Source organism: Chelonia mydas, chromosome 9 (genome assembly GCF_015237465.2).
Source record: "Chelonia mydas isolate rCheMyd1 chromosome 9, rCheMyd1.pri.v2, whole genome shotgun sequence".
Taxonomy (NCBI): Eukaryota; Metazoa; Chordata; order Testudines; family Cheloniidae; genus Chelonia; species Chelonia mydas.
The window spans coordinates 22,946,793-22,959,137 of NC_057855.1; positions in this window are offsets into that span (position 1 = coordinate 22,946,793).

Consider the following 12,345-nt stretch of genomic DNA (forward strand, 5'->3'; position numbering starts at 1 on the left):
CGGTGGCGCAGCTTTGATGCTGCTGCAGAACTCACACCCAGAAAAGAAAATAAGTTATCCAGACCTGGTACAAGCCTTTGACATGTAGTTTGGAGCTAGCTATCAATCTGAGCTGGCCAGGGCACAGCTGAGAGCTAGGAGAGGAAAATATGAACCCCCACCTCAACTGGCAGAGCACCTGTGGAGGCTTGTGTTCCTGGCATACCGAGACACCAATGAGGCCTTCCAGGATAAATTGGTGATGGATCAATTTATAGATGCTAAGCTGGACTTGAACTTGCAGATCAAGATCAGTAAAAGGAGGCAAAAGGCACTCTAAGAGGCTATGGAATTTGCCACAGAATTTGAATCTTTCCTTGCAGCAGTGCACCAGAAGAGGAAGCAACTAAGCTGATCTCCAAGAGCCCTGTAAGTAGAGCTCTGTGTCTGATGAAAGAGGGGATTCTGATTTCATCCATGACATTATTGAATGATTAAAAAAACTGATAAATTCAGTTTGCAAAAGAAGGCAAAGCTGCAATACTGCAAAAATTAAAGGAAACAGTTCAGTTAAATGCTAGTAATGTGACAAAACTGGCCACAGAAGAAAGGATTGTTATAAACATAAAGTAGGCCAAGACAGACTGCCACAAGTGTCTTGTGAAAGGCAGTCTTCCAGTTTGGGAAAATGGAGAGCACAAAGCTGAAGGGTCAAAACTTGGTAGAATCACAAAGAGCAGCTCCACCGTTTTGTATTGATCTGGGCAGCTGAAGAACAATGGGAGCTTGGCTATTGAGCATGTAATAGGATCTATAAAATGCACAGCAGTGATTGAGACCGGCTCAAATATAAGTTATTAAACCAGACATGCTAAAAAAGTCTAGGGAATCAGGTATCCAAACTGAACCACCTAACTGGACTGAAATTGAGACATTGATTGGGGTAAGGGCACCCATTCAAAAATTGGGTTTGAAGATTGGCCCTTTGGAACTTGAGGAAGAAGTCTGGGTGACTGAAATAGATGAGCTAATAATGGGCTTGGATTTCTTTATAGTTAACAACTGTGTAATCAGTGCCAGGAAAGGTGTCTTTCAAATTCAGCCTGTGGAAGTTCCCTTTAAAGGTATCGCCCAGGTGAGACAAATGGTTTTTTGGAATTGGTTTGCAGTGATCCAATTGTCCTGTCCCTGGGGGCAGAAACCATTATATCAGATACATGCTGTGGTAGACTTCTGACATGAGAAAGATGGGGAGTGGTTGAAACTTATGTTGAAACCCAGTGTCTCAGGGCAATCTTAGCTGCCTAAGCTCTTGTGAATCTGAAATAATAATTGATCCTTGTTCATTTATTGAATGTTTCTGACAGGCAGCAAATAGTAAAAAAGGGAAACCATTGTAGTGGTCAGCAGAGTGTGATTTAGCATTTTCAGAGTTGAAAAAGGCTTTTGGGACTGTTCTTCTCTTGGCTTATCCATATTTCAAACCTCCTTTCATATTGGACACAGATGCTAATGCTTGCAGTTTGGGGGCCAGGATTTCAGATTGGCAGCCCTTCCTTCCCCCAGAATCTGAGATTGTAGCTATGGAAGTTGAGGCTTGAAAAGTTGTTATAGAGGTGAACTCTCATTTGAACAGAATGGGCAGGTTCTGCCAGCAAAATCAAAAGAAACAACCGGCATTCCTCAGGAGCTGCTGAAAGAAGCCCCTTTTGGTGGTTGAAAGAGGAAGTGAAAACTCCCACAGGGGCTTGGATGGGAATAAAATTCAGTTGGGGTTGGTGATGTAAAAACATCTTGACAGAAAGACACTGCACATATGTAGATAGCTAACCTTGTATCATTTTCAGTTTGTTACATTGTTTGTATTTTCTGTTTGGGAATGGGTCGTACTGGGTGTCACCATTTTGGCCGTGGAACGTAAAAACCCCAACAAATCAGTTATATGTGTGAGGAGAAGATGGTATGAGGAAGTCAGTGGAGTGGGAATCTCTTCTTTCCCTTTATTCACTACGGGATGGGGAGAGCTATATTCCAGTGGGGGAAAAATACGTTCTATGGCTGCAAAGCCTGTCCGGACCTGCTGGCAATTCTTTTGCAATGCGGTCAGCCTCTCGGTTGTGCTAACCCATTCAGTTTCCCTGGTGGTCAGTCAGGTGAGGAAATCCTGCACCTTCTAGTGGGAAATGGAGAAGGCATTCTTTGCCCTGATGTCCTCCCTCAGTGCCCCAATTGTTACACGTGTCCGTGAGAGAGGGCAGAGTTACAGAATGTGACCCTGGGGTGGGAATAGGGTTGGGCAGCAGTATAGGAATTACATGGCCATCCTAAAAGGTCTGTCACCTTTCAGGATTGGCATAGCTCATCTGCAGTGAGGAAGATGGCAGGGTGATGCAGCTCTGGCTAAGAGCCACACTGCAGAAGCTACCATGCCAGCATATGGCCTTAGGTGGAAAACTGACATAAAAGATGAATGAACTGAGCCAGCAATATTTTTGAAAAATATCTGTAATCAGATGAGCATTGATTTTGCTGTCCACTGATGTGCTCTTTTTTGTAAATCAAGCAAGTGGTGATATTGCAGCCTTAGGATACACTCTGAGTTGAAACAGTTGCTATTGGAAAAAGGTGTATAGTGATTGACTGGTGGGCATGTAGGCCTGACAGAGGAAGGGTTACCCACTGATTATTCAAGTGAAGTCTGTGAATCGTTTGTACATTTCTAGTGAAAGACTGTCAAATAAAAACAAAACAGGGCTGTGATTCTGTAGTCATAGAACTGTAACTATAAAGCTATGAGGCTCTTTTATATAGAAACTTGTGTCAACTGTGGCATTATACTAAGTTGCATTGCTCAGAAGCAAAATCCATCTTGGATTCTGAACAGAAAAAAAGTGATTAAAAATTATCATAGTAATAATATCATACTTTGCACTTCTATAGCCCTTCAATTTATGGATCTCAAAGTATTTTCAAGTTATATCTTGCAATCTTCCCAGGAAGTAAAGAATTATTATTGTCCCCATTTTGTCATTGAGAAACAGAGTTTTCAGTAATTGACCTGCCCAAGGCCACATGGGAAGTCTGTGGTAGAGCCAGGAATAGAATGATAGTCTGCTGACTGCCTTCCTCTGAGTTAGCCACAAGATTATCCTTCCCCTAGGAAGGAGGGAATGAAGTCTCCTGAGAAACGGCCTTATGGGAGCATAGATAAGTCCTATGAGCATTAGAACTCAAAAGAGAAGTTAAAGAAGGAAAAAGTCGCAACAATGTGCAGAGAAATTAGAATTTGCTAATCCCTTATCTTTTTCACTGCTGGTCCTCCATTGCGTCAATCAAAGCTACTGGGTTAACTGCATCTCTGACTAATTCTGGTCTCCTCAAGTGCATACCCTCTCCAGTCTCAGGCCTAGAGCCATCACCTTTGTCAGGATCGAATCATGCATCCTGGTAGGTCAGCTATGATTACTTTAACAAGTCTGTTTTATGTCCAGATCCTGTAATTCTGTTCCCTCCAGAAGCAATGATACTGGTAACCAGTGACCAGATAACTTTCTTAATGCAAAGTATTATTTATCTGAGACAGAAACATTTCAGAGAAATCAGATTTTAAAACCATAAAACAGGCTATATGCATGTCTAGTTTACCAAAGGTCCACATGGGGATCTTGGTACGTTTAAGCTTCCTATAGACCCTCTTCCCTCTCAAAGAGAGCTGGGGTCTAGGTCACACACTCTCTTCCCTTAACTCACAAAATAGTTCACTCGTCTTGCTTCAGGGAGAGTCTTCTTTAAAAGGTGCTTAGTCCTTTTGATCACCCTCCTTTCCAGAGAACAAGTCACTTTTTAACTCTTTATAGCCCCTTGATCTGCTGGGTCCCAGCATTGCCAAAACAGGGCTTGTCACTTGGTTGGAGACAGGATATAAGGTCCTCAGAGGTAACATTTTGACCGTTGTCTTTTATGTGTGTGTCTGGGACTATTGTGTTGCTTTCTTGATTGCTTTTCCAACAGCCCTCTCAAGCTCGATCAATACATGCAGACAGGAAAGATTTCTAACCCAGTATGCTATAACTTCACTTCACTGACCAGGTCACATAAAATCACATAAATCTGACCAGGTCACATAAATCACAAAATGATTACATATCATTATTCTTAGATTGCTACAAGCAGCTCCTCATCCATTACAGCAGATGTTTGCGCTATTTATTACTATTTCACTGGTATCCAGGGTACTGGCATGTTAGCACATATCTGTTTTTTTCTGCAGAGCAAGTAGGTTTTACTTGGTCATACCTGGCATGTTCAGCAGCAGTTCAACAGCTCTACAAACTCGCCTCCTCTTAGGTGAGTTATCTGTAGAAATTTGCGTTTCAACTTGATTATACTATTTTGCAGTCTTCTCCCCTAAATAAGTACTGTAATTCATACAAAGTTCATTAATAGATTATGACTAAAGTTTCAAGTTATAAATTAGGCTAGAACACAGTCTCGCCTTACTATGAAATTCATTATGTAAGAACAAACCAGTTATTTTCTTCCATACAATTATGAAATGGAATTGTGGTGCCTTTCAACTGCTGCTCACTGCTGATTATTTAGTCTAAGGGTTGCCTATCTAATTTCATGAAGACTAACTCAGACTCTAAAGATAGATTTTCTTCCCAAGTCATAGAAGACTTAGACATAGTTCTCCATACAGACAAATAAGGAAGATGAGTTCTAGCTATTGTTAATTTATTTTGGTTGTTAGTGGAAAGAGGGGCTCTATTATAAATGAGCTCATTATGAGAGGATCACTCATATGATAAAGTCGGTACCCTATTTGCACAAAGTGATGTCTCTAATTGCTCAGACCTTTTTATGGTTTGTGTCTGCTTGAGTTAGAGTTCTTTTGTGTAGATAAAAAGGCTTTTGTAGGAAATCACCTCAGTGCTATAGGACTGTCAGTCTGGAGGGCATCTCCAATGAGATTAATGATGTCTGCCTTAATATAAGAAATCTTTGCATAAATGAGATTATAGATTCTGCAGAAACCTGCCAACTCTTATTCATTTGGAGTAAATATTATCTTTTAATTAAAGTTTTACGGTATCTTGTCCCCAAACTAATGAGATCTACATTGATTTCCCTTAGGAATTAATTTACCTTCTTAATTCTCATTCATTTTGGTAATAGGACTATTTAAATCTTATTCCGACTCTGCACCTTTGTTGAATATACTTGTTTACAACAAAAGGCCACTTTGCCATATTGACATCTTGTTGGTATTTATAATACTCTATTCTCTTTTTTGGTTCCATAAGTATTTGTTTAGTTTGTTACCCAAAACATTTATTACTAACGTCTCCGTTCATCTTAGTTCTACATACTGTGCAACACTTGTCAATAGCTATGTCATTTTGGGATATATTATCTTTGTTTCACACAGAAAACAGATCATTAACTGTGAAGCTAAAAAAATCACAAAGTTAAATAGAACTGCATAGGTAAGAAAAACACACTAAAAGAAGTCTGAAAAGTACATTGTGCAATCACTGAAATATATCAATGGCTCATTGTATGTCTGCACACTCATCAGCTGCTATTTTTCTACAAGGATTAGTTTTAACCAGCATGGATGTTTTAGATTTAGAAGTGAAAATTGCATTACGGATCTTGGATACACATACATATTTAACTAGGCAAAGCTCCAGCATATAACAGGGCTGTGAGAATGGAAGCCAGTACCCGCTTTAGGAACATACTTTACAAAAGTAATATTCTTGGCTAGAATAGAATTATTTTAGTTAATTTACACTTTTTCTTGTTTCATCAAGAATAAAGACAATGGATCTTAAATATCGATCACTCTCCTGTCACAAGTACAGCATAATATAGTCTAACCATTTAAAACACGAATGTTACACTACTGCGGTAAGTCAACCTAAGTTATGCTACTCCAGCTACGTGAATAACGTAGCTTAGCTTGACTTACTGTGGGTGTCTACACTGCACTGGGTTGACGGGAGATGCTCTCCCTTTGATTTACCTTATTCCTCTAATTCCTGGTGGAGTACTGGAGTCGACCGGAGAGCGCTTTGCCGTCGATTTATCGGGTCTTCACTGGACCCGCTAAATTGATCCCCGTGGACATAGCCTAAGAGAGAGAATTATTGAAGGCCACCTTCTGGTGCTAGATGGAATTACCATGATAAATGGAACTGCTGTTGTTTTGGGTTTTATTGTACCCAAGTATATATTTTCTTAAGCCAAAATTATGGAAGACTTTACCCACTTGCCTTTTCTATATCTTCTTTCTTGTATTTTGGTATGTCTGTGTCTTCAACTTTGTGTACAGGTAAGCACAGCCATACAAATGATTCATGATAAATCACTTACTTTAAACATTTTTGACTTTACATCTCATGTAAGAACTGTTGAGATAAATTGATACTTAGAGCTCTGTGAAGCTCAGTGGTTTCTGTTCACAGGGGGTTCAAATCAACCTTTTTCTATTTTAATTCATGTGGGCTTTGTACTCTGAATTTCACTTTGAGATTTGGGGTCAAACGAACAAAAAGATTGAAAGTGCTGATTCAAGTAACTAGTGGGATTTATCTAGTGGGGTTCCACAGAGGTCAGTCCTGGGTTTGGTACTATTCAGTATTTTCATTGATGACTTTGGTAATGCAGTGGAGAGTATACTTATAAAATTTGCACATGACACCAAGCTGGGTGGGGTTGCAAGCACTTTGGAGGACAGGATTAAAATTCAAAACAACCTTGACAAATCTGAGAACTGGTTTGAAACCAACAAGATGAAATTCAAGAAAGACAAGTGCAAAGTACTTCACTTAGGAAGGAAAAGTAAAATGCATAACTACAAAATGAGGAATAACTGGCTAGGTGGTAGTACTGCTGAAAAAAATCTGGCAGTTATAATGGATCACAAGTGGAATGTGAGTCTACAATGTGATGCAGTTGCAAAAAAGGCTAATATCCTAGGGTGTATTAACTGGAGTGTCAGATGGAAGGCAGGAGAGGTAAGTGTTCTGCTCTACTCAGCATTGGTGAGGCCTCAGCTGGAGCACTGGCATCACACTCTCCGAAAGATGTGGACAAACTGGAGAGAGTCCAGAGGACAGCAACAAAAGTTATAAAAGGTTTAGAAAACCTAATCTATGAGAAAAGGTTAAAAACACTCTTTAGTCTTGAGAAAAGAAGACTGAGGGGGGAACCTGATAATCTTCAAATATGTTAAGGGCTGTTATAAAGAGGACTATGATCAGTTGTTCTCCACTGAAGGTAAAACAAGAAGTAATGGGCTAAATCTGAAGCAAGGGAGATTTAGGTGAGATATTAGGAAAAGCTTTCTAACTATAAGGGTATTTAAGCGCTGAAACAGGCTTCCAAGGGAGGTTGTGGAATCCCCATCATTGGGGATTTTAAGAACAGGTTGGACAAACTCCTATCCGGGATGGTCTAGGTTTACTTGGTTTTGCCTCTCTGCAGGGGGCTGGACTTGATGACTTTTCATCCAGCCCTACATTTCTGGGATTCAAAGTTTAACTGGTTTTGAGGGGGAACCATTAATTGGCTTAAGTTCATTGGAAAAGGGCTCAGTCTTGGTCAAAGGGTCAGTTGAGTCTTGAATCTGTATTGTACTCCCAAACTAGCAGAGTTTCACCTGGTCTGATGATTGTAATTAATGTTTCACTCAGCCCTCCTGATAACTTTATCTAAAGTTATGCTGAAGTCCCTACTCAGCTTTTATTTTCTTCTTACTCCATGCAAATGCCTATGGATTTAAATGCGAGTTTTGAGTAAGGATTCTCTTCATTAATTGGCTTTCTGTTAAAAAAAATTCTGCTCCCTCAAAACTCAGCTCACACCATCAGGTACCACACTACTTTCAGATCAAACAGAACAATGCAGCACTTTCTGGACCTGAGTGAAGCCTTTCAGAGAACAGACAGTCACTGAGACCATTAGTAAAAGATTTTATGCCTCGTCTGTTGTAATCTAATCCACACTGTGAGATGAACCTGCTGTCTTCAGATTAATGAGTGGGCCTGATTCTGCTCTAGCGTAAGTGAGGGCTAACTCCATTGAACTCACAAAATGGTACATGTTTGCCCTTGTATGCAGCCAAAATCTCCCATTCTCCCTTAGTGTGTTGTGTACCTTTCCCACCCCAGAAGTTGCTGCACAATACCTTAGATCATTTGAGAGTCATCTTGGAATCTCAGTATATACAATTGTAAAATATTCTTAAACACTGCTGCTTTTTCCCTTGGAACTGATAGAAAAAAATTAAATAAATTTATGGAATATTTTACATGTACCACAGAAACACACATCTTAAGAGGTTCCAAGTCCTACATGATAAACAAGAAACATTTGGATATCTCCATTAGCAGATCCGTTATCAATCATCGTTGCAGAAGCAGAACATACACTGGGACTAACTATAGATAGATTCATCATTGATTTCTACAAGTTCTTGATGATTTTCCACTAATAACGCACTTGCAGATGCACTTCCTTCCATCAAACATGAATTAGAGTATTATCAATAATTTACAAAGAAGCAAATAATGCTTATGTACTGCAGTCAGGGTAACAAATGTCCTTTAGACTGCACCAGAGGTCACCAGCTTGTGACATGTATCTTTTAGGCCATCCATAAGGCTGCAACTACATAAAGCAAGCTATTAAAAGAAAGGTGCAACAAAATTAAATTTGATATTAATCTAAAAAATCTTTGATACATATATTTTATTAGGTTTCCCCAAAACATCAGTGTAAAGTATCTGTTCCCTTCCTCAGGTCACTAGTTGACTACATTAACTAAGTACAATGAAAGTTTACCCCCCCCCCCCCGCCCAAAATCTATTAATTTAATACATAAGAACATAGGAATAGTCAATGTGGATAAGACCCAGTGTTCATGTAGTTCCGTATCCTGTCTTTGACAGAGACTAGTACCAGATGTTTTAGAGGAAAGTGCAAGAAACCCCACAGTAGGTGGATGCAGGATAATCTACCCCTATGAAGCTCTCCTCTGTTTAATATTTAATAGAGATTGGTTTAAGACCAAGTATGAGGTTTTATATCTATTCAAAAATGTTTGTTATCCTTAACTATTGTAATTCTGAATATAAATAGACAATCCTTTGGAATACTGCTAAATTCTTGACTTCAACAACTTCTTGTGGTAATGAGTTCCACAGTTTAATTACTCCTGGTGTGAAAAAGTATTTCCTTGCGTCAGTTTTGAATTTTCTACCTTTTAATTTCATTTGCTCTGTCCTTTGTTCTTGTTTTTACAGCACTGCAGCATAGCATATATTTATGGTTGGTGGAGAGAAAACTGAAACAGGTAAGCTTTCTAAAAAATATTTCTTAAAAGCCAAATCCTGGTTGCAGTGGAAGGGTTTGCCACTTAATTCAATGGAACCAGGCTTTGATCCAAAAGTAGTATTTGTTTAAATGGGCTCCACTGTACTTGTCTAAGATAGCTATTGATTTATAAACAACTTTGGCACCACACATCAAGATATTAGGAAGGAGAGGTGAACTCAGTTCATGACTCATTTCACTGAATAGCGGCTGGATCATTTGCCATTCCCTTTGGTGTTCTAAAAATAAGTGTAGAAGTTGCTGCGTTTGAAAGTCTTCTCTGGGTGGATACATTTTACTTCTTAAATACTGAGAGTTAAATCCTGTCTTGGCTGGCACTGTGAGACAGAGAAGAAATGCTGCCAATGCATAGTCTTCTACTGGCATCCTGACACCTCGAAGGACTGTTCTTTGAAGATGGGAGCAATGCCCTGTGGGGATCACTTTGATGCTCCTCTCACTAATGCTTCTTGCTAGCAGCAGCATGTGCAGTAGCTCACACAGAAGGCTATACATCCTCATAACCCCTGCAACAAAATAGCAGACCCCCCAAGGGAACTTTGTACACAAGCCTGCATGGTAGCAGGCTATTTCTCCTAGCGCTATGTAGAGATCTTACGGTGCTGCTTGCATTGGCATGAGAGGGGAACATAGACTCCCTGGGCCAAATTCTCTGTTGGTTTAAATGGGTGAGACTCCACTGAAGCTCAGCTGAGAATTTGACTGTCCCCTCTTTTGTACCAATGCAGCACAGGGCAAGATTTTGCCTCAGCTGTAATATCAAGAAAACAAAAGTACAAAAAAGCACATCAACACACACCCCATAGGATACAGATTGAATGGCTAACTAGAGTTGATTTACATGTCAGCTATGTGTGTATACAAATTTCATGGCAGTTCAAAACAAAGAAACTATTTTTGGGGCTTGACAGCTAAGTGGTTTACACCAAGTCTGGTCAAATTTGTGTGAAATCCACAATGTGACCAGTCAGAGGCTTCTCATAGTTGTGCATATGTGCTCCTGAACAAGGACCTGACTTCCAGGGGTGAAAATCAGAAAGGTGCCCGGTATGGTAGGAAAATATCTGTGCCTAGTTTACACCATTTGACTGTTTATTTTTACCTTAGTTAGCCTGAAAGAAGGCGGCTGTCACTCCCAAAAGCTTCGAAGTGGTGGTGGTGCTTGCCTAACCCCCATCATAACACTACAGTGAAACTAGCCGTTCAAGAAATGTGTGCATGACCAGATCATCCTAACATCAAAGTCACACAACTACATTCTGTGGCAGTACAAATCCATATAAAATAACTGTTTTCACTGACAGAGAGCAGGATTTTCACATTTTAATAGTCTAGCAGGGGGTTACTCCCGTCCATACAGGGATAAAAATCTAAGGATTTTTTCACATCTAAGGAAGATTACTTTTCTAATAGTATTTGTTGCGACCTTCAACTTCTAAGAGTCTGGAGAAGTACAGGCACATTGCTCAAACACTGAGAATTAACATATATTATAAAACAGGTTGCTTTTCTGAACATTCACTGCAAACCTGCTAGTTACAAAAGATTAGATGCATTTGCAGATCAGTTCCACTCTGTCATATTCCCACTTGCTACGGAGCAATGTCAGAGTCAAGGTTGAAGGTAATTTGAGAGCACAGTGCCCAATTCCCATGCAGTTTTACAAGGACTCAGCTGTTACTATTTAGATTTCAAGTGTACTGGTGAAAATGAGGTATCCTTGCTTCCTCCTTTTTTACATCTAAGTGCTTTTACAGTGCCAGCTTTAGAGATGTGATGAGTTTTCTAGAGTTTTAAATGCACAGTGTTTCGTGAAGATACATTTATGAATAATTTATAATAAACTACCATGAAAGTCAAATGCCAACTGCAACATGAGCTGAGCAAATAATGACAAAAGTTATATTTTATTCAAAAATATAATTAATTTAGATATAGTCACCCAACTCTGTAACTGGAATGGTAAAAAGGCAAGTAATATTTTTGAAAAAATATTGTAAAATTCACTAAAAAAATTATCCAATAATTATTATTCAGCTGGCCTCAAACACAACAACATACCTGCAAACGTAAGATGTATTTATTTCTGTCTTGATTAATAGAAATTAATAAAGTTCACTACGTGCCTGCCTTACATAGTGCATAACAAGAGAATATACAAGTTGCCTCCAGAAGTGGTGAACGCCTACTGTTTACAGAGAAAGGTGATTCTCCCCTACTCCATTCCCAATAATGTGCTAGAAACTGGCTCTTGGCTGTGCCTCCTTTGTGCTGCTCTGATGGGCAATAGAATCAGAGTTCTAGAGATGCCTCTTTGGACAGGGAGGGGAGAAGAGCAGAGAATTTCTTTCAGTCCACTAGAAACCGCACCATTCAGATATAAATTTACCTGGGTAGCTCTTAGATTCTATAGGATGGGTCCTCTAGAAAGCCCTTAGATACATGACCTGCAAACTTCTCCATGCTGCCCTGACAACTTGCCTCAAATCTGATCAGCAGGTATCACCTTTAGGGTTGAGAAGGCATGTTCAGTCTTCATGCATACACACTATTGCCTTCTTTGTTGAGACTATAACTAAGTTCCTAGTTAGTGCTAACTGTATTGTTTGGTGAGGGAGACATGGATACTCATCTATTAGGGATGGGACTGAGACCGTTAACCACATTTCACGTAGGCAACTCAACAGCCACCAGATGGTAACTTTTGGTTACTACCGACTCTGGTATGTGTTCAGACTGGTGACCCAGAGCTGAAAGACTCTTCATCCCATTACCAGTCCTCTGAGCCATCTAGCCCTCCTTGTCCTCCTTATTGCTTTTCTAAACTAAATTATATCTATATAGGGAAATGCAATTTTAAAAAAACTTAACATGATTTAGTTGCTTTCAAAGAGTCATATTGACTGGGCTTGGGAGAACGGGTTGGGCTAGGCATAGATTGGGGACATAATTGATGGGGAC